Source organism: Pleurodeles waltl, chromosome 5 (assembly GCF_031143425.1).
Source record: "Pleurodeles waltl isolate 20211129_DDA chromosome 5, aPleWal1.hap1.20221129, whole genome shotgun sequence".
Classification (NCBI taxonomy): domain Eukaryota; kingdom Metazoa; phylum Chordata; class Amphibia; order Caudata; family Salamandridae; genus Pleurodeles; species Pleurodeles waltl.
This window is the reverse complement of record NC_090444.1, coordinates 738,660,356-738,681,743: the sequence shown is the minus strand read 5'-3', so window position 1 is coordinate 738,681,743 and position 21,388 is coordinate 738,660,356.

Genomic DNA, 21,388 nt, shown 5'->3' with positions numbered 1-21,388 from the left:
GCAAAACTGCGCCAACGCAGTTTTGCGTCAAAAATATTAGCGCCGGCTAACGCCATTCTGAAGCGCCATGCGGGCGCCGTATTTATTGAATGACGTTAGCCGGCGTTAGCCGCCAGCGCTATCTGGTGTGCGTTAAAAAAAACGACGTACACCAGGCAGCGCCGGCGTAAGGGGAAAATGGCGTATGGGCGTCCAGAAATGGTGCAAGTCAGGCTGAGGCAAAAAAATCGCCTCAACCCGATTTGCGCCATTTTTTTACGACGCCCATCCCCTATTGAAATGACTCCTGTCTTAGCAAAGACAGGAGTCATGCCCCCTTGCCCAATGGCCATGCCCAGGGGACTTCTGTCCCCTGGGCATGGTCATTGGGCATAGTGGCATGTAGGGGGGCACAAATCAGGCCCCCCTATGCCACAAAAAAAAATAAAAAAAAATACCTACCTGGACTTACCTTAATGTCCCTGGGGTGGGTCCCTCCATCCTTGGGTGTCCTCCTGGGGTGGGCAAGGGTGGCAGGGGGTGTCCCTGGGGGCAGGGGAGGGAACCTCTGGGCTCATTCTGAGCCCACAGGTCCCTTAACGCCTGCCCTGACCCAGGCGCTAAAATCCAGCGCAAATGCGGGTTTTTTAGACCCGCCCACTCCCGGACGTCATTTTTGCCCGGGAGTATAAATCCGACGCAATAGCATCGGAGTCATTTTTTAAGACGGGAACGCCTACCTTGCATATCATTAACGCAAGGAAGGTGTTCACGGAAAAAAATGACGCTAACTCCATGAACTTTGGCGCTAGACGCGTCTAACGCCAAAGTATAAATATGGAGTTAGTTTTGCGTCTAATTTGCGTCGAAAAAAACGACGCAAATTCGGCGCAAACGGAGTATAAATATGCCCCTAAGTGCATTAAGTCAGATGTGAATCTTAGGGCGTCTGGAGGTGATTCCATAGTTGAGCTGCTTCAATCATGAAGGCTGGTCCCACTTGTGTGTTTTTTCTACATTTGGCCACAAAGGACAAATTAGCTGAAGAGGAGCGTAATCTCCGACCATGGGTGTGTCATTTTATTTTCTTTTGCGGGGGATAAGACCAAGTCCATGTATGGATTTAAAAACAATAAAAAGGGATTTAAAAATAATTATTTGTCTTAATGGCAGCCAATGCAAATCCTTCTGAGCCAAAGATACAGAAGACCTTCGAAGTCTATTCAGGGCCAGTTTAGCTGCCACTGCTTGAACTCTGTGAAGCAGACTGAGCAGGTATTCCGGAGCTCCCATCAGCAAAGCGGTACAGTAATTGAGCCGGTTTAAGATCACACTATGAACTACCAGAGCTCTGGATGAGGGAGGTTGTAACGTGAGAAGTAGGACCCTCGAGTCCTGTTTACATGAGATTCCAGGCTCATGCCCATATTTATACTTTATGACGCAAAACTGCATTTGCTTAGTTTTGCGTCAAAAGTATAGCACCAGCTTGCGCCATTCCAGGACGCCAGCCGGGCACCATATTAATGGAATGGTGCAATCCAGCGCAAAGGGTGGGCCAGCGTAAAAAAAATGACATTAGACAAGTGGGGGCGGTGGTAGGGGAGAAGGGGGTTTTGCACCAAAAAATGCATTAGGCTGGTTAGGGGCAAACAAAATGCCTCTAACCAGCCTAGCGCCATTTTCTGACGCAAACCATCCATACCACATGACTCCTGTCTTCGAAAAGACAGGAGTCATGCCCACCACCCCAATGGCCAGCACAGGGGACCAGAGTCCCCTGGGCATGGCCATTGCATCCTGTGCCACGCAGGGGGCCCCAAGTTGGGCCTCCAGTGACACTTGAATTTTTTTTTTAATACCTATACTTACCCAACTCACCTGGGATATGGTCTCCCATCCTCTGGCGTCCCTCTGGTGTGGATGGGGGTGTTCAACCATGGAAATGGGTCCACAGGTCCTCTAATGCCTGGTCTGACCCAGGTGTTAAATAATGGTGCAAAGTGAGCTTTTCACCATTATTTAGCCCCACCTCCCACCCGTGCATCTGTTTAGCATGGGGGGATAAATTTGGGGCTATGGGGTTAGCACCATTTTTTAGATGGGAACGCCTACCTTGCATCGCATGGATGCAAGGTAGGCTCACACGTCTAAAAAATTATGCAAACTCCAATATTTTGACGTTAGACATGTTTAGTGTCAAAATATAAATATGGAGCTAGTTTAGCAACAAATTTGTGTTAAAAAAAGGACGCAAATTTGGCGTAAATGGAGTATAAATATGCCCCTCTGTTTCTTATAAAAAATAACCCCTAATTTCTAACAGCCTCTGACGGTACTGGAACCCCGTCAGAGGGAACTGGCCAGAAGTTAGATGGAAGTAGAGCCCGGGACTTGGCAGCAGCAGAGGAGCTCTGTCTTATCTTCTTTAAACTTCAAAGAGTTGGATTCCAGCCACCCGATACTTTCATTCATGCATTCGTGGAAGGCATTGATTGTCATCCTTTGATTTCCTTCTAGCAGCAGGATTAGTTGGGTGTCATCAGCGTAAATTACCAGGCTGACAATATGCAACTTGCTAAGTAAAATCAAAGGGCTCATGTATATATTGAAAAGTATTGGACTGATTGACAACCTATGTGGAAAACCGTGTTTCATAGTCCTGAACTCAGAGCGAAAAAGTGGAAGGGACACCGTTTGCTGTCTATCCAACAAATAGGAATGAAGCCACTTTGCTTCTGTACCCCTGACTCTAATCGAGGACAGCCTAGCCAAAAGCGTGTTATGACTGACATTATTGAATGATGCAGATAGATGTAATAGGATCAATACCACTGATTGACTGCTGTCTACTCTCATTATAGGCTCGTCCATGGCAGTAAGCAAAGGTGTTTCAGACTCATGACCTGGTCAGAATCTGAACTGCTGTTCTTCAAGAATTTGGTAGACTTCCAAATAGTGAGATAGCGTTTTATTGGCAAAACGTTCTAGGATTTTTACAGGATACTGTAAAAGGGATATGGGCCTGTAGTTGCTTTGGATTTGCAGGATCCAGCAATGGCTTTTTAAAAAAGGGTGTGACAATTGACCATTTCCAAGCTGCTGGTAGGTGCCATTTTGCAAAGATTGGCAACAAATTTGCCAGAGCAATGGAAATAGTTCTCCTGCCTGTTCCTTCCAAACCATGAGAGGTAGAGGATCCAGGGGTGAACGGAAGGAAGTCATCCTCTCTTAAACATTCAAAGTGTTCTAATTCACTTTTCTGCATTATATGCACATTGCTGTGAATGGTTGTCATGCCTATAGTGTCCACCTGGATAGGACTAACTCTCGGGGAGGCCTGAGTCGAAGGGTGGTGTCAATGCCTTTGATAATTTTATTGATTTATTTCCTCAACGAATCCCGTGAAATTGTCACATAAAACCTGTGACATGGGTATAGAATGATTCAGGTAATCCGGATTGGACAATTCACACATTATGCTGAACACTTTTTTAGCGCTGTTGGGTGCAGTCAAGATAGCACTGGAATAGTGATCGCTTTTGCTTTCATGAGTTCAGTCGTATACTTTCGTAGAACATCTTTTAGAGCTGTTTTGTGCTCTTCTATGTATAACTTCTGCCATTTGTCTCAGCTATTTTACAGGTCAATTTTAAAGCTTTGAACGAGGTGCTATACCACGGAGCCAAAGGTGTATGTGGGATTTTCAGTTTTTTAATGGGGATAACCCAATCTAAGGTGTCTCTAATACTATTTTCTAGATCTGAGTAGTTTCCCTCCATTGATCTGCCCACGTCGATAGAAGGAGAAAGATTAAAGCAAGTCTTGTTCCTAGGCTGTTTGAGGCATTTGTTCCATGCCCTGCCAAGGCATCTAGTGGGCAGGTTTGTCATCTGTGAAGCTAATTCTCTCCTTCGTAGGGAGAAGGTCACTAAAAATCGCTCTGTCCAAGAAAGGGGAAGAATATTCCCCAAAGTGGGAAGATCTTGTGTGGAAAACATAAGGTCCAGGATGTACTCATCCAAGTGAGTTGGGCCCGGTACTATCTGTTTAGGTACTAAGGTATCGCAGGACCCAAGGAGATCTTTCAACGCAAGACCAAGTTCCCCCTCAGATAACATATTAAAATCACCCATGATAATAAATCTTGAGTGGGCCAGGGCCAAACTACCAAAGATGTTGATGAGGGATTGTAAATAAGAGCTTGAGGGAATGATAGCACAAAATACCTGAAAATATATGTCCCCTACTACCTTTGAGGGAAAATCCCGAAGCTCAGGGCTCACAATTTCATTTAGACTTATTGGAACACTTATCTTTGTAGATTAAGCCAACTCCGCCCCCTTCCTTTGAGCTCAGGGTTTGTGAAAGTTCTTATATCCTGACAGGCAGGCTAAGCCTAAATTGAAGTCTGAGTTGGAAGTCGAGCTCAGGGTTTGTGAAAGTTCTTATATCCTGACAGGCAGGCTAAGCCTAAATTTAAGTCTGAGTTGGTAGTTGCCCAGGTTTCAGTAAAAAACAAAGCGTTCTCCTCCCCTGATTAGTGATGGGCACTTGAGTGAAGGTCCTTCTGGTGTTGATTGGAAGCCACCTGAAGATCCTAGGGATCATGCGTATAGTGTGTGGAAACAGGCGGACAAAGCTGCGTTTTACCTGCTTCTGCTTAGATAACTTGCTGTCCAAGATGATGCCAAGGTTGCGGGCATGGTCTGTTGGGGCCGGGGATGGTCCGAGTTCACAGGCCACCAAGTGTCGTTCTGTGGAGAGCTATTGTTCTCAAAGATGAGGACTTCTATCTTGCCCTTGTTGACCTTGAGAGAGTTGTTCTTCATCCAGTTTGAGATGTTCATCATACAACTGTGGAAGTTGGTTCTGATGGTGGAGGGGTGTTCTGACAGCGAGAGGATGAGCTGGGTGTCACCGGCATAGGAGATGATGTTGAGTCCGTGCGAAATCCCGGTGTTGGTCGGGGGGGGTGGGGAAAGGTCATGTATGTGTTGAAGAGGAGGGACATTGTGAGATGCCGCAGATGATCTTCTTGGGTCCTAGAAATGGGTTTGAGTGCTGTAAACATTTTTTACGATTGCAATATGGAACTTAATGAATTGATCTAACTAAATTCAATGACTATGCTAGAAAATGTTAATTAATGTCAATTACATGTAACAATTTATGCTAGAAAATGTTAATAGTTTGCTGAGTATTTGATTGTCTGAAAATGATTAAGGTATTCAGACTGTTTTTGTTCAACCCCTTAAGTGCTGACGATTTTCCTCCCCTGGCTGCACCCTTTTTAGGTCGAGTCTGAAACAGTGAGTGGGCTGCATGTGCTATCGCTTGCAAGACACTATTATTTACAACAAAGGGCTTGGAGCCCACCTTTTGCTTTCCATTTGTTGGCTTCTGTGTCACTCTTCTTTGCAGCCTGCTAATTGCCCAGTGCAGCACAGGCCAAGCGTCTCTTTCGCTGCTTTCAGTGATGCAGGAACAAAGCACAGGCTGATTCAACTTAAAAAGTATGCGCCTGTTGCTCCAGATGTGATCCAGGTACTATTTCTTCTTCCCCTACTTATCCATACCTTCTCCTTGTTGTTGCCTCTCCCAGACTCTTTTTTAAACATATTGCACAGCAGCACGGACTGGTGCACAACATAACTAACAAAAAAGGGCTATGATATGGCCAGCATTGGCTGCATCATAGAGTTTTTTTAATGTATTTTGTTTTACTCTGATTTCAGGTCTTTGCAAAACTACGAGTACCATGATGCAACGAAACATGTATAACTAAGCGATCTCTTCCCACATAGCACAGGACAGTTTGAGTTCCCTGTACAAAATGATTTCACCTCTTGCTCCTCCTTTCTCCTCCCAGGAATATACACACACACTAATGTGCTGTGTTCCTCCTCCTTCTTCACATCTGCAGAGCACAGTGTCAGACAACATTGTGCTTGCCAATTATTTGTACGCCGCTGTCCTTATTTATTAAACATTAATCTCCACCCCTCCCTCCTGCATGACGTGCAGTTTTCCATTATGTAGCAGCTTAGCAACAGAAAACCTCATACACGCCAGTAATTCATTGCATATAGATTTGTGCAGCATTTGGCATTTTTCATGTTAATTGATATATACCTATACTTGTAATTTTTTGTATGCACATCTGATACAGCTTATATTTGTGCTCTACTATATATATGTTTTTTAAAACAAAAGGTGTTTATGTTGTAAGAAATTGAATGGGATACCCTTTTTGGGTCCTGCCTACACAGTGAATGCACTGTGCTTTAAGACATACTATTCACAATTCGGTGGGCTTCCAACCCTCCCATAGCATACCATTAGTTGTTTTCATTGTCACTCTCATTTGCATTTGTTTGATTGCTTAACTCCCGTAGCTTTCTCTTCCTTTCTTCTGGATCAAGCACGTGTTCTACCTCGACTTTGCTTTGTCTCATCTTTTTGCATCATTGTTTTTGTTTTTTATAAGTGTTTCAATATTATTTCTAGACATGCAATGTGCATTCTTTTGTTAACACAGACTTATGGCTTCTTATTTATCTTGTTTTCCCCTATCTGCCCTCTCTATTGAGATTTTACTAACTTATGCAAGCAACTGTACTGATCTACACAGCTCTACTCTAAGCTAGTCTGTTCTACACACTCTATGCCACTCTATGACACTTCATGCCATGCCACTCCACGCCACTCCACTCTACTCTACGCCTTTGCAGTCAGTGCCACTCTACTATACCCACCCTCTGCCACTCCACTCAATGCTACTCTATGCCATTCCATTCCTGGCCACTCCAGTCTACATCATGCCACTAACTTTTAGCCATGCTGCTGCATTACATAGCTAAAAGACATTGGCAAAGCCAATAGGTTTCACACAGGTGAAACCTATTGGCTTGGCAATGCTTGTTTTTGGTCTGACTTTACCCAAAACCTTTAAATTTTAATAAAAGTATATATATTATATATTTACTTACAGGGGCTTTCAGTATTATATCATACAGCATGTGGTGTGAGTCAGCTCACTTCAACCATTGATTATCTTCACTGTGTATGCTATTTCACACATAAAACAATTCCCTTCAGTGCAGGGAATACCTTAGAAAGTTGTGGTTTTGGAGACAGCAAAATATGTTTGGTTATGGCCAATATTTTGTTCTATATTGGCGAAGACCTGGCACGTCCTCCAACAAAAAAAACATCATGACAAAGCAAGAATTGACAGGGAAAGCCAAGCTTATCCTCTTTGACAGTTCTTGTTTATATTTGGGGCCATTTGCACTTAATTCGCTTAATGCTTCATATAGTTTTTTTTTTTTAAATATATTTTTTATTGATTTTTCAAAACAAAAGCCATACATTTACTTGCATTTACAAACATTGATAACAATTTGTCATTGGTTGCAGTTTGCCGTCTGGCTTTCCCGTATAAAGAACGATATGTATAACAAAACCCCTAGAAACTTGTGTGCACTACCCGGTATGTTTCTTCCACCCAACTCTTCCGGAGTTGCTGCCGCATTAGACGAGGCTTCAATTGCAATTGTAATTCTGTTGCCACTGTCGGCAGGGGCCCACAATGCCGCGAGGGCGGGGGGGCAGAGAAACCCGGGGGGGGACGGGACGAGGGGGAAGGGAATGGCGCAGTGGAGCGCAACGCTGGTGACTATTGGTTGAGTGTGCAGGCTTCTTGGTGCTATGGCGTACATGTATTGGGGGGGGGGCTGCTGTGCTAATCATGTTGGCGAGGCCTTAATGATGGATATATGTGCTTCCCCAAATGTGGTGATGTCTTTCTGCCGGGGGATGAGCCCACGGCTTTCCAGGTGGGTCCAGCCACCAGTGATTCAGGGGGGTCTTTCGTCGTTTTTGGCTTCTAGCCTGGACACCAATACGCCCCAGGTCTCACAGCCCGCCCGCCGCAGTCCCCTACGAGCTAAATTTGTTAATACCTGATGCTCAGCGCGAGCACAGCGTAGCGTGTGGGCAAGCCAGGCTTTTAAGTCAGGTGTGTTGTGAGCCTTCCAGTTCATAGCTATCAATCTTTTGTACATTACATACGCTAGATCCACAAATCTATGCAAGTGTTTATTTCTTTTCGACCTGGTCCTTAGTCCGAGTAGACAGGATTTGGGATTCGCGTCCAGGTTGAGCTCCGTGATTTCCGCTAGGGCTGTGACCACCCTCCCCACCCCCCCCCCCCAACCACGGGCACTCCCAGACCACATGATAGAACTGTGCTGTTGGTATGTTGCATCTGGGGCAGGCTGGGTCCGATCCGGGGAACATGCGCTTAATCCTGGCCGGCGGCAAGTATGTCTGATGTAAATAATTGAACTGTGTGTACCTAAATCTGGGGTTTCTTGAGACCTCGCGTGTATGGGACAGAGCTCTTGACCATTCTGTCTCTGATATTGGAGTGGGCAATACGGTATTCCACCTCTCCTTAGCTTTCTGCAGGTTAACTTCCGGGGGTCTGTTCAAAAGTTTATAAAGGTTTGAGACTGCTTTTCCTTGGGGATCCCAGTTCAGCATGTGGTGCAGGGTGACTGAGATGTCAGGCTCTGCGTCGCCAGATGCCCACGTTTTCCTGATTGCATGGCATATCGCGTGGTATGCCAGGAATTGCCCCGGATTGATGTCTGTGAGGGCCTGTATAGCTTCGAAAGTCATTAATTTCCCTTCCTCGAAACAGTCTCCCACTGTGCTTATACCCGCGTCTGACCAAGTGGTAGGTGAATATGAGCCAGCTTCCACCCACCCGGGGAGCCGATCCAGTGGGAGGAGTGGTGAGTAGGGTAGTTTTTTAGTTCCCTTTTGGATATACTTCCTCCAATATGTGTGTGCCACTATCATCAATGGATTTGTGCATGTGCTTTTAGACTGCTTGTCCAGCAGCCACACTAGTACGGGAGCGCCCTGGAGTTGGGATTGCAGCCATATGGTTTCTGCCGAGCTGGGTCTATGGAGCTAATTTAAGATCCACTGCAGCTGTGCGGCCGCAGAATAGAGCTCAAAATTTGGGGCGCCCAGTCCACCCATTGCTACCGGATAGTGCAGCGTGGTAAGTGCAACCCGCCTTCTGCCCTCACCCCACACCAACTGCAACAAGATGGAGTTCAAGCCGACAAAAAAGCTTTTGGGGATATTGATTGGCAGGGCCGCAAAATAATACAACAGTCTAGGTAATATCAACATGTTTGCTATAGCTACTTTACCCAGTGGTGAGAGTGGTAACCTGTTCCAGAAGCGTATTGAGCTCTTAACCGAAGACACCGCTTTCCCCAAATTTCCATCCCTTAGATCTTCCGCCTTGTGATAGACGTTGATCCCTAGGTATTTAAATGTGTCAAAGCACCATTTTAAGTGGCCTGATGGGGCGCTCTCCTGCCTCGCAGGGGGCCAGCTGGCTAGTGGGAATATACAGGATTTCCCCCGTTAACTATTAGACCAGATACCCTTCCGAACTCGGAAAGTAGCGACATCACTGGGGCCAGCGAATCCTCCACTCTGCGTATGTATATCAAGGCATCATCTGCGTATAGTGATATGGAGTGGAGAATGCCGTTCCTTGACACCCCCCATTCTTCTTTTTTGGCCCGGACACGTACAGCTAGTGGTTCCATCGCTAAAGCAAACAGGAGGGGGGAGAGGGGGCAGCCCTGTCTTGTTCCCCTGCTAATCGGAAAGGTTTCTGATATTACTCCTCCCGTCTTTACCCTAGCCTGTGGGGCAGTGTACAGAATACGTACCCAGTTTATGAATTTCGGACCAATACCCAATACCTGCATGGTGGCAAACAGGAAGTCCCATTCTAATGTATCAAACGCTTTTTCTATGTCAAGCGATATCACCACTTCCTCGAGTGCGGTCGGGGAGGTATCTCCCATCACACTGAGCAGCCTCCGGATATTTAGGAAGGTGTTACGTTTCGGGATGAAACCATTCTGGTCATCATGTACCAGGATATGCATGTAGGGCGCTAGTCTATTAGCCAGGATTTTGCCAAGTATCTTACAGTCTAGGTTCAATAGTGAGAGAGGTCTGTAAGACCTGACGTCCGTGGGGTCACGCCCCTGCTTTGGAAGCACCACTATCATTGCCTCTCTCATTGAGGGGGGCAGGATGCCGTTGTTCTCTGCTTCTTCGAACGTTTTTAGGAGATGTGTGTTAAGGTGTGTCGCAAAGGTAGAGTAGTATTCTGATGGCAGGCCGTCTGTGCCTGGGGCTTTATTCCTAGGTAGTTGTTCGAGGGCCTTATTGAGTTCCCCTAATGTGATGGGGGCTTCTAGTGTCTCTCTGTCGACGTGCATTAATTGGGGCAGAGGGGAGTCTGCTAGAAAGGACACAAGCTGTTGGATGGTGCTTGATGTGCTTTTGGTGTATAATTGTGTGTAATATTCCCTGAACGCCTCATTTATATTGGCCTGCGTGTTAGCTATTACGCCTGCGCCTGTTCCTATTGCCCCTATTGGAGGGCACCGCCGGTCCTCCCGCAGCAGCCACGCGAGCAGCCTACCAGATCTGTCGCCTTCCGACTGTAGCCTAGCCACGTGGTGTCTGTAGTCGTGGAGACGCAATGTGGCATCAGCCTTTGCATGTTCTGCGCGCGTTTCCTTCAGAGCCGTATATGGCGTTTCATTGCGAGCGACCGCGTTTTCTAGTACTCTTAATTTCTTCTCCAGCTTGCTAACCTCTGCGTGGAGTGTGCGCCTCACCCCCCATGTAGCGGAAATACAATATCCACGGATCACTACTTTGTGTGCGTCCCACTCCATTGCTCTTGATTTTGTGGTGCCGGTGTTTAGTTCCCAGTACTGTTTTAGCGCTGTTCTCAGTGAGTCTGTGAATGCAGGGTCATATAATGCTTCCGCTTGTAGCCTCCATGTTGGAATAGCCTGGCGCTTCCTGCCCCAGTCCAAGGCTATATTAAGCGGTGAGTGATCTGATAGTGTCTTGGCTAGATATTCTGTTCCGCTAATCCCTGTGCAAATCTCCTGAGTGCCCCACATCAAATCTATCCTAGTGTGTACCTTATGTGGTGCTGAGTAAAATGAATACTCCCTGTGTCGTGGGTGTTTCATGCGCCATATATCATAAAGGCTCATGTTACTAGCCCATGTCGATAGTGGGCGGCTAAGGTGTCTATTGACTATTGAATGTGTGGGGGGGTTTGACCTGTCTAATGCTGGATCTGGCGTGCAATTAAAGTCTCCTCCCCATATGGCGGGTGCTTCGGGGTTCGTTAATAACGCTGGAGTGAGTGTACTCAGGAACTCAGGCAGTGCGCTGTTGGGAGCGTATACCCCTATAATTGACAATTGTTTGCCGTCCAGTTTACCCTCCACCACCACATACCTGCCCTCGTGGTCTATCTTGTGCGATGTTTGAGTGAAGGGGACACTTCCTGCTATCCATATGAGTACCCCCCTCGCGAAGGATGAGTAGGATGTGCCCACTATCTGACCTCCCCACTTACTACGTAGATCCTGCAGGTCTGGGTCCCGCAAGTGAGTCTCCTGTAGGATTGCAATATGCGTACCATGGCGTTTGAGTCGTGTGTGCACCCTGGCCCTCTTGGCCGGTGTCCCCAGTCCCCTGACGTTCCAGGTGATTATGTCATATTTGTATGTGCTATGGGTTATGGATTGGGCCATATTCTGTTTGTGAATGTATGTCTTGCTCCCCGGAACCCGGGAAGCCCCATTGGGTCCCCACCGCCCCCGCGGACGGGCCCCACACCGCCGGGCATTTGTCCAGAGTTGTGAGCAGACCGGTAGTGCACGAACTAATATTTACCCTCTTTCCCTTCCTCAACTGGATCCCAACCCCAACTATGAACTTGAAACAGGCTACACACCCATGGTGGGTGCAGGCTAAGGCGTATCCGTATGGATAACTGCGGGGGAGCAATAATACTATCCAGATGCGGCTCATGTTAGGGGCTCGCATCCTTCTGCAGACACGGTCCGCAATTAGCTTGGGGCGCTCCCAGGGCACGGCCCTCCACCCATCCCCGCTCCGCGCCGCCAGCCGCAAACAATATGATTAAAGGAGTTATCTCCAGGAGCAAACGCATAAGGATACAGAAGTTCAGGTGCCGCGATCCCCTATTTCAGGAGAAAATAGCAAGTTCAGATCTGTACTCCGGCTGTGGCGGTTGGACCCCCCTAAAGGGATAGTTCAGTGGTTTTTGTTCAGAGTGCGTCTGCGGACCTGGGGGTGAGCTCCGGGCCTCTCAATGCCTCCGTTAATGTAGAGTCCGAGCTGAACGAGTCCGAGCCCTCCGCTGGATGGGACCCTAGCGCCTCAAAAGAGTTTTGAGTTAGTAGGGGAGTTTCTTTTAGGGCCCTGGCTCTCTCCTCTGCAGCCTGTTCCTCTGAGGGTTGACCCCTGGCGTGCCTCTTAGATCGTTTCCTGGGTTTCGTCGTTGACCAGTTCTCGTCAGCACCAGATGCCTCGCGTGGTTGGGCGAAGCCTTTGGCATGCATCCACGTCCAGGCATCTTCCGGAGAGGTGAACACATGGGTGCGATCATCTGTTATTACACGAAGTTTAGCGGGGAACATTAATGCGTATTTTATGTCATACTCTCGGAGGCGTTGTTTGACCTGGGTGAAGGAATTGCGTTGCCTTTGCACTTCCTGAGTGAAGTCTGGATAAGCATGAACAGTCGAATCCTCATACCTGTATGGACCTTTGCTGCGGAGCTGTTGAAGTATAGTATCCCGGTCTCTGAAGTTTAGGAACCTAGCTATCAGTGGCCTCGGAGGTTGGCCCGGGGCCGGGGGGCGTCCGGGGACTCTGTATGCTCTTTCCACTGAAAAGAGTTTGGATGGATTTCCATTTAAGACCTCTTTAATTAACCAGTGTTCCAGCAGGAGCTCTGAGCTTTGATCCAGAGATTTTTCTGGAAAACCGAGAAACCGTATGTTGTTGCGGCGGGATCTGCCCTCCGCCTCCTCCGCTCTTCTCAACAGTGACTTAACTTCTGCGTCTAGGCGGAGAATTTGCTTTTGATTATCCGCTACCGTGGGGGCCAGTTCACTTAGCGCCGCCTCCGTTGTCTTCATTTTATCAGATAGTTTGCCATGGTCTACTCTGAGGATGTTCAGATCTTGCGATACCGTGTCTATCCTGGTTTCCAGTGAAGTTTTAGTGTCCATGATTGCTTGCAGAACTTTCTCGAATTGTGAGGAATGGGACATGAGCGTGGACTCCAGCGACTGCAGAGAGGGCGTATGCTGCTGATCTCCAGGCACCCGGCCTTGCGTGCTCCGGTCCTGGTTTTTAGCTGATTTGGGCCTACCGGCCATTTTGACTTATCTGTTGTGGCCTGATTCCTCCAAAAATCACGCGCTAACCTGCCTTATCTGGGCCCAGCAAGCGAGGAGGGCGTACGATTCCCCGCGGGGCAACGCCAATGCAAACTTCAGTGTTTGGGCTTCGGCCCTGCTGGTGGTCCTCTTAACGAAAACCTATTCGGTCGATCCAGTGCCTCCCGTCGCTAGTTCCACACGCGCGCCACAAGCCCCCAGTCGGTATCCAGCTCCAGTCTCTAGGCCCTCTTCGGTGTGAAGTAGGTGAGTGGCAGTCCAAAGCTTAGTGTGTTGCGGTCCCGCACAGTTCGTTGAGCGCTGTTCCACCCTGCGGCGTAGGTCGGCACCATTGAACAAAGGATATGGCTCAGCTTGATCCTGACTGACCCTGCACGGATCACGTCTGTGGTGGTCTCGGTATCCAGCTGCAGGCTCGAAGTCGACTCCCGGGCCGGGCGCAGCGCGTAAACAGGCACGAGATAGAGGAGGCACCCCCAGTGGCCCACACGGGGATTCGTCACCCGACCTTCATCCCCCCCTGTGGGCGGGAAGTGGGTAGCCAGCGCAAGGCAAAGGCAACGACTCCCAGTTTCCCTCGCCGTGCACCCGTCTCACCGTCAGTACCTCTAATCAGGCAAACTCCACCTCAGGGGAAGACAACGCCAGCGGCCTCCTGGAGAGGGCACAACTGCTGTGGCCGAGCTCACAGCCGCCCGGCAGGACTCACAGCCCTGTGGAGCATCCGGAGGCGTCCCGGAGCGCGGATCCCGACCCACTCACGGAGCAAATTGCCCCAGTCCAGTTGTAATACTCCCACAAGACCTGCCGCGGGGGGGAGGCGCCTCTCATCACTCGCCCCCAGCCGCGGCACGCCACAGTTCCTCGGAGCTCCCCTCGCCTGGTGGAAGGGGGGGGGAGAGCCCCTATGTCCGATATCCTGGCGAGGAGGGGGGGGGGCCGCCCGGGGCGGAGCCGAGAAGAATATGGGCTTAACGCCCTCGCGAGGTGGGTTGCTCCCGGCTCCGCGCACCCACCTCTCCTCCAGAATCCGGAGCCACGACCAGCCCGGCGCGGCCGACAAGATGGCGGGCGCAGCTTTCAGCTCCGGTCCGCACCGCAACAACACCTCAGCCCGGCCGCCCGATCGCACCTGGAGTCGTCAGTAGGCGGAGAGCGGCCACAGAAGCGGATCCCGCCGCAGGGATATGGCAGCGGCGCCCCAGGAGCGCCCCGCAATTATTTTTCGTGGCGAGCCCGAGAGGAGCGCTTAATCAAGCGTCCTTCCCGGCCGCCATCTTGGCTCCTCCCCCTAATGCTTCATATAGTTATTCCCAGAGCCGGTATCTAGGCCAAATTTGTGCCCCTATTTTTTTTTACATGTTGGGGATTCTAATGGTACCCTGTATTTATGGATTCCCCTTGAGGGAACCACAAAAATCACCAAAATGTAGCAAAATGTAGTTGTGCAAGAAAGTATGTGATTTTTCTTTGTTTGCTGTGCTAAGATCATTCTTTTCTCAGCTTTCACAAACACTCAGATTTATAAAAAATATATTTTGGACCACAGTTTTTGCAATTGTTTAAGTGGTAGTAAATATTTCATACATTTGCGGATTCTACCTACTTGGAGTTTGTGGTAGGAACTGGTCTGATACTCAAAAGTGAACCTGGAAAGTTAATAATTTCTGAAAAATTATCACAACTTAGAATTTAGCTAGGGGTCATTTGTGTAGATCACTTAAATACAAAAACTACTGAAAGTAAGTAGGAAAAAACAGAAATAGGTGACTACACTTTCATCTGTAGTTTTTTGTTCCAATTGCTTATCAACAAAATAAATATTTTATTACTTCTGTCAGATCCTCCTGGTCGTATGCTATTAGGCAATTGCAGATTGTCCTAAACATATGATACCCAGGACCATCAATTGAGCTGCAGTTTATACTGAAATGTCATTGTGCATTTGCACTGATGCATCAGTTTATTTGGTGATGGCAACCATATTATCGTGCTCCAAATGGCTTTTTGTAAAATTGTTCTTTCTTGCATACTGGCTTACACATGAAGCCAAATACAGAGAGAAATTTAATTGAAAATAAGAAATGTTATACTCACCTTCATTCCCACATTTGTATTGATAAAAATGATACCCCATTGTGTGTAAAAGCCTATTTTCCATGACAAGAAAGCCCCCAAAGTGCTACAGGGAAATATCATTTTGAAATTCACTTTTTCTGGTAATGTGAGTATCTGTGGTATTTCAGACCAGGCGTGGCTATCTCCCATGGTAACCTAACAACTCCATACATTTTTGAAAACTAGACACCCAAGGAATTCCAAGCTCGTGTAGCGTACCTGGATCTTACTATGCTTTCTTCCTAAAATGCCCTGCAAACATAAAACTTTGGCTAAATCACTGCTTTTTCTCATATTTCTGTGAGAAAAGGTTCTGAAATCTGTGGGGATCTAAACTGTTCCTACCACCAGTCCACCCACACTTCTCCAGATAGAAATAATGCCACAATTGTGTGGGTGGGCCTATTACCTGTGACATGAAGGCCCCAAAATGCAACATGGAAATAAGATGTTTACTCCACCGTATTTAGTTTCTCACTATTTTTACTTCGAGTAGTCGGAAGAGGTTTAAACCATCATCTTCCCATCACAATGAGAGAGTCCACAAGGCCTTCAGGAAGGAAAAAAGTGAGAAACAGAATGAGGTGCAAGTCTTGCTCATCCTGACATGGAACTGCACCCCATTCCCCAGTCACCAAAAAACACTTTCTGTCCCCTTAGGATGAAGAATGGAGAGTTCCCTTTCTATCTTTCTTTTGCAGGGGAAATAAAGGATACAAGACATGAGTGAACGGGATAAAAAAAGGAATGGTGTGGAGTGCCAGCCTGTCTTGGCATTGAGTCACACTGCAGATTTGTGCGCCACTCTGCGATTGGCTGTAACTTCATTTGGTGTTGCACTGCAATTGGTTAGTTCAATAGAGTTGTGCTGGAAATGGGTGTTTGTGTTGAAAGTGTTGCCTTGTGATTTGCTAGAAATTGCTAGCTATTTCATTGGGATTGCCAAACCATTTGTTTTATTTACATGAGTTGTGAAGATGAAGTTCTTTAAGAAAACAAAAGCTCTGCTGAGAAACAATGATATACCTGATCGTCAGGGTGAGGAAGCACTTTCAGAAGGGACAGAATACCGGCTTAGAATATGGCCACTAATTTAGAACTACACACTTGTGTTTGTGTCAAACAATGGAATAAGATCACAGCAAAAGATGGGTGCTAGCAATTTCCCCTGTATAGTACGTTTTAATGGAAAAATTGAAAAATTGAGAAGAGTGATGTATGAGATGAACCGTAAACAAAGACCTGTACAATTTGAAGCATTAAGCAAAAATATAAAACTCAAACAAGAAATGAAATCTGTAGTAAGATGGAAAGCAAGACAACAGTAGTGGTGGCATTGTGTGCTTGAAGGTGTGCAGGTTTTGCCTGCTACTGCGAAGAACAAGACAGGGCAAGAAAGTCATGAGAGGGAGGTGGGTATGACACGACAGAGCCTGAGACCAATAGCGATATGGTTGATGAGTTATTGTATGCTTCGCTAAATTCACGACCACCTTCATACAATGTTGTTCCTTCACGTGTTGTGCAATCTCCACCACAATTGGTGTAAGGGGAGGAGGAACAGGCCCTGTAAAAAGTGTATCTGCACCTTCGAAGCATATCTTGCTATTTCAGGTCTATTTTTAGATGTCCCTAGTATGTGTGTTGTCACTACTACTTTAGTTTCAGAATCACGACCTCAGATCGAAGAGACCACCTCAAAGGAGATTGATGTAGTAAATTTAAAAGCAGAATATGAGGGGCTTGTGAAGGGCACACTTGATCTAGACTTTGAAAACATATACAGTGAGGCTGAGCATATGTTCCTGATTAGAGAGGCTGCAAAATAGGCCTGTGAGGTGCATGGCAGGTTGGAAGAGTTGGCTGATGAATTTGGAATTGATCTGAATAAAAATCAGAACTTTTAAAAGAATTTCAGGATGGTGATTAAGGATGATGAATTAAAGAAAATGAGACCATTGAGTTTGAAAGTGCCTGTGAAGGAGTTGATGAACTGTACTAGTGAGTGGGGGAAGCACAAAAGAAATAATAAAAAAAAGAACGAGGGCAGCGGAGAAGCAGAAAGGAGAGCAAATGTGAGTGACCCTGGAGAGTTAATGTTGAGAGAGGTGCAATGGAGCACATACATTCATGTAGCCTGTAGTCGCTTGGATCTCCTTTCTTCCGCCAAACAGTTTCCGGAGTTAAAATTGAACACTGACAAATTGTACACTGAGCTGGAAAGAATTCCCAAAATCTCAAAAGTTCTTTGAATAGACTTCAACATGTTTTTTTAAGTTGTTGTCCACAAAGCTTTGTAGGCAGATTGCCAAGTGGCTGTGGGTTGGCCTGTTGATGAGCCACCAGGGAGGCCCAGACAAATGTGTCTTCCTCCATTGTCATGCTGTAGTATAACTAAGTGATTGCTAATTTTTAAGTAAAGGCCCAGCAGAAAGAAATTAATTGGCTAAAAATAACAAGCGTCACGTAAGTGCCCAAACAGTCAGTGCATGCTTACTATGAGGCATTGATGTAAGTTGTCACAAAACACAGTGGTGTTGAAAGTCTGATCCAGGAGAATCTTAGTTGATCAATTTTTCAGTTTGTATTTGGTTTGTGCCCAAAAATTAGGACTCATATATAACAGAATGTGATCTTTTGGCAATTGAAGACCTCAGGTAAGATCCTTAAGCATATGAAGTACTGTTGTGATAATCAGGAAGAAACACAGAGGAAGATTGTGGAGAAACTCCTGACATTGGCTGCATACTAAGTTGACACAGAAGGGATGCCAGAACATTCCATATGTGGCAGGGTTTAACTCTGTTCCTGGTGTTGATGCAGCAATGCATGGAGTTGCTTTTCAAGGTGGTAGTCAACTGGGAGAAGTGGGAATTTTGGTCCACAAGTCAGTCATATGGCAGCTGACTTTAATGTGAGTACGGACACAAAGAATTTGAAGAAAGCCACTGCTAGTTATATTTGGAACAAGGATGGCCACTGGACAATAATGCAGGTGGAATCCAACTAGGATGCAAAATGATGTTCAAATGCAAAATATGAATGTCATGCCATTGCAGAATATGCAAATACAAAAACCATATAATGCTAATGTGCCCCAAGCACAACGATGCAACAAATCGTGGTAAACGGAAGGTATATTTTAAAACTGAACTCTAAGATTTAGCAGAACCGTTTCATAATCGCTGATAACAATAGTTTCCAGTTAGTTTTTGACAGTCCCATTGGACTGGATCCTAATCAATCACAATTGTAGTGCCTGAGAGGGAAGGAAGATTGCTTGCTTGGCGCAAGTCTTGAGGTAGATCAGAGTGAGCCATATGCGGATGGAGAAGTGAATGATCATTTGTAGTTGATATTGGAGCTACCTGCTCTACTATGAGAACAAAGGTCCCTAATATACCCCTCTCAGGAAAAAAATGCCCAAATTGTATACATCTCTAACAAACAGAGTACAAATCCAGTTGTGGCCCTGTAAAAATAATTTCCATTGAAAATGGCCAGCAGTTTGTAATATGTGACTCTAGTGCAGTCAATCTATTGGGCAGGAATTTACTCTGCAAAATAAACTGTGTGATCTATTGCACAACAAATGGAATGGAATTTCAGAACATATGATGACGATGTAGATTTCAAGTTGAAATTACGAGGAGCAACAGTTGGGTTCTTCCCAGTTCTAACCAAAGAAGACTTACCTTCTGAATTAAGATGTATAGTAAACAAGAAAGTCAGGGACTTTACAAGGAAAAACACTGGATTGATTAAAAAACAGAACAAGTGTGAAGTAATGCAAAGTGTCTCCAAATGCCACAATATAATCTCACACCTAAGGCAGTGAACAGAATTACGTCTGTCATCATAATCTATACTAGAATAGTGCATTCTGAAGGAAGTGCTAGGGAGTCCAACTCATCTGTGATAGGTTTTCAGAAACAAAACAAGAAAAGAGGATATTTCAGGAGCTTCAAAAAAGTGAATCGAATTGCAGTAATGTGTTGTCCTGTCAAACTGAATCCTGCCATGACACTCTTTCATGTAATGACTAATGGTTCTCGGTCATTGATGTGTCAAACAATCTTTTCCCTATGAGGATAGTCAATTTGTTTTTGGTTTCTGATTCTTAGGGAATATCCGTGTGTGGTGTCTAGTCTCAAAAGGTATACAGAGAGTCCTTCGATTTTTAATCAGATACTGAAGAAAATTCTAGAGACCCTACCTCTGCCTTGCAGTTCAGTTCTGGCACAGTACATTGATCACCTGTTGCTGCTGTCAATAACTTGAGGACTGTAAATAAGACACAATTGCCTTGCTGAATCACCTTGATGAAAACAGACACAGGGTGTCCACAACAGAACTCCTGTACTGCCAGAGGGGGCTCCCTACCTGAGACACCACATTCAGAAACAAGATATGAACCCTCCAGGACACGGAGAGAAAACAGGATGTTTCTGGGAATGGTGGGCTACTGTTGTCATGGAAATCACAACTTTTTCCTAGATGCCAAGCCTGTAAACACATATACACACAATAATGTAAATACTCTGCTACAGTTGGGCAACAAATGCATGGGTACCTTCCTAGAGCTTAAAGAGAAACTCTGCAGTGCACCGGAAATAGGAATGCCCAATTGCAACAAGGACTTTGCCTTTTATTGTCATGAGTGAGATTTCTGTGTTGATTCAGACCCATTGGGAAGCAAATGGCCAGTAGCTTATTTCCCTGCCAGCCACAACCCAGTGGCCACAGAGCTTCTGGAGTGCCTGAAAGCTGTAACTACTCTTGGTGTTAGTAGCACAGGGTGAGAGCATATTGATGGGATATTCACTTTTTGTAATGGTCTCACATTCCCTTGAGATCTTACAGACCCACACCCAAACTAAAACACATGACACACAGGAGGCTCAGTAGGCATAAGAGGGTGATTTTGACAGCAGAAAATGTTTCTTTCAGTAGGTGTAATTTCTTAAATCCTGCTACTTTTTCCCCCCTACTGATCCAGACAGTAATGATGTTCACCATGAGTGTCTAGATGTTACAGAATTGTGGACCAAGCAAGACATGATATTTGAGATGTCCCCTTTGAAGAGTCTGATCTTACATTGTTGGTGGATGGCTCTTGTTTAAGAGATAGATGAGGAATTTTGAATACAGCAAATACTGTTTGCACCATAGATGGTTTTGCCTCCTATATGTGCAGTGGAACTTCCTCTTAGGTTGATGAACTGTTTGCTTTGACTAGAGCATGCTGCATTTTTAATAATCATAGTGTCACCATTTACACCAATAGTCAATATGGTATTGGCGCAGTCCACAACTTTGGAGAGTTGTGGTCACCAAAGGTTTTCCTAACCTCCTCTGGTTCTCCGATGCAGAATGGGCGATATGTCATGGTCTTGTTAGAGGTATGCAGCTGCCTAGAGAGAAATCAGTTGTGAAATGTGCAACATACAATGGCCATGTTTTGTAGTCTTGGGTCCTGTACATTTAATCAAGATGAACAAAATTAGCTTGACAATGACCCTATTTCAAACGTTGATGAACACTGTGAATACTTATGAAGCATTGTGAGAGTTGCAGAAAGAAGTACTCAAAATGGAAAAAGAAACATGGGGGAGGGCTGGATATGTAAAAAATTAGAGTATGATTTGGGTTTCAAAGGATGGGATCCCTGTTTTACCTTATTTAAACTTTTTCAAATGGCCATAAAATTCCATGGTCATGTGCACAAAGGAAGGGACACAATAGTCTCCACCTTTCCAAAAAATTGGTACATTTCTCATTTTTGTGTCATTGCTGAGATGTTTTTTTCAAACATTGTTTTTATTAACATTTTCACAGTATACGCAGCTCAGGCAGCATATCAATGCAATAAAGTATAGACAGAATCTGTGTTCACATATACAGATATGTGATCACTTTGAATTTCCGACTTCAATATA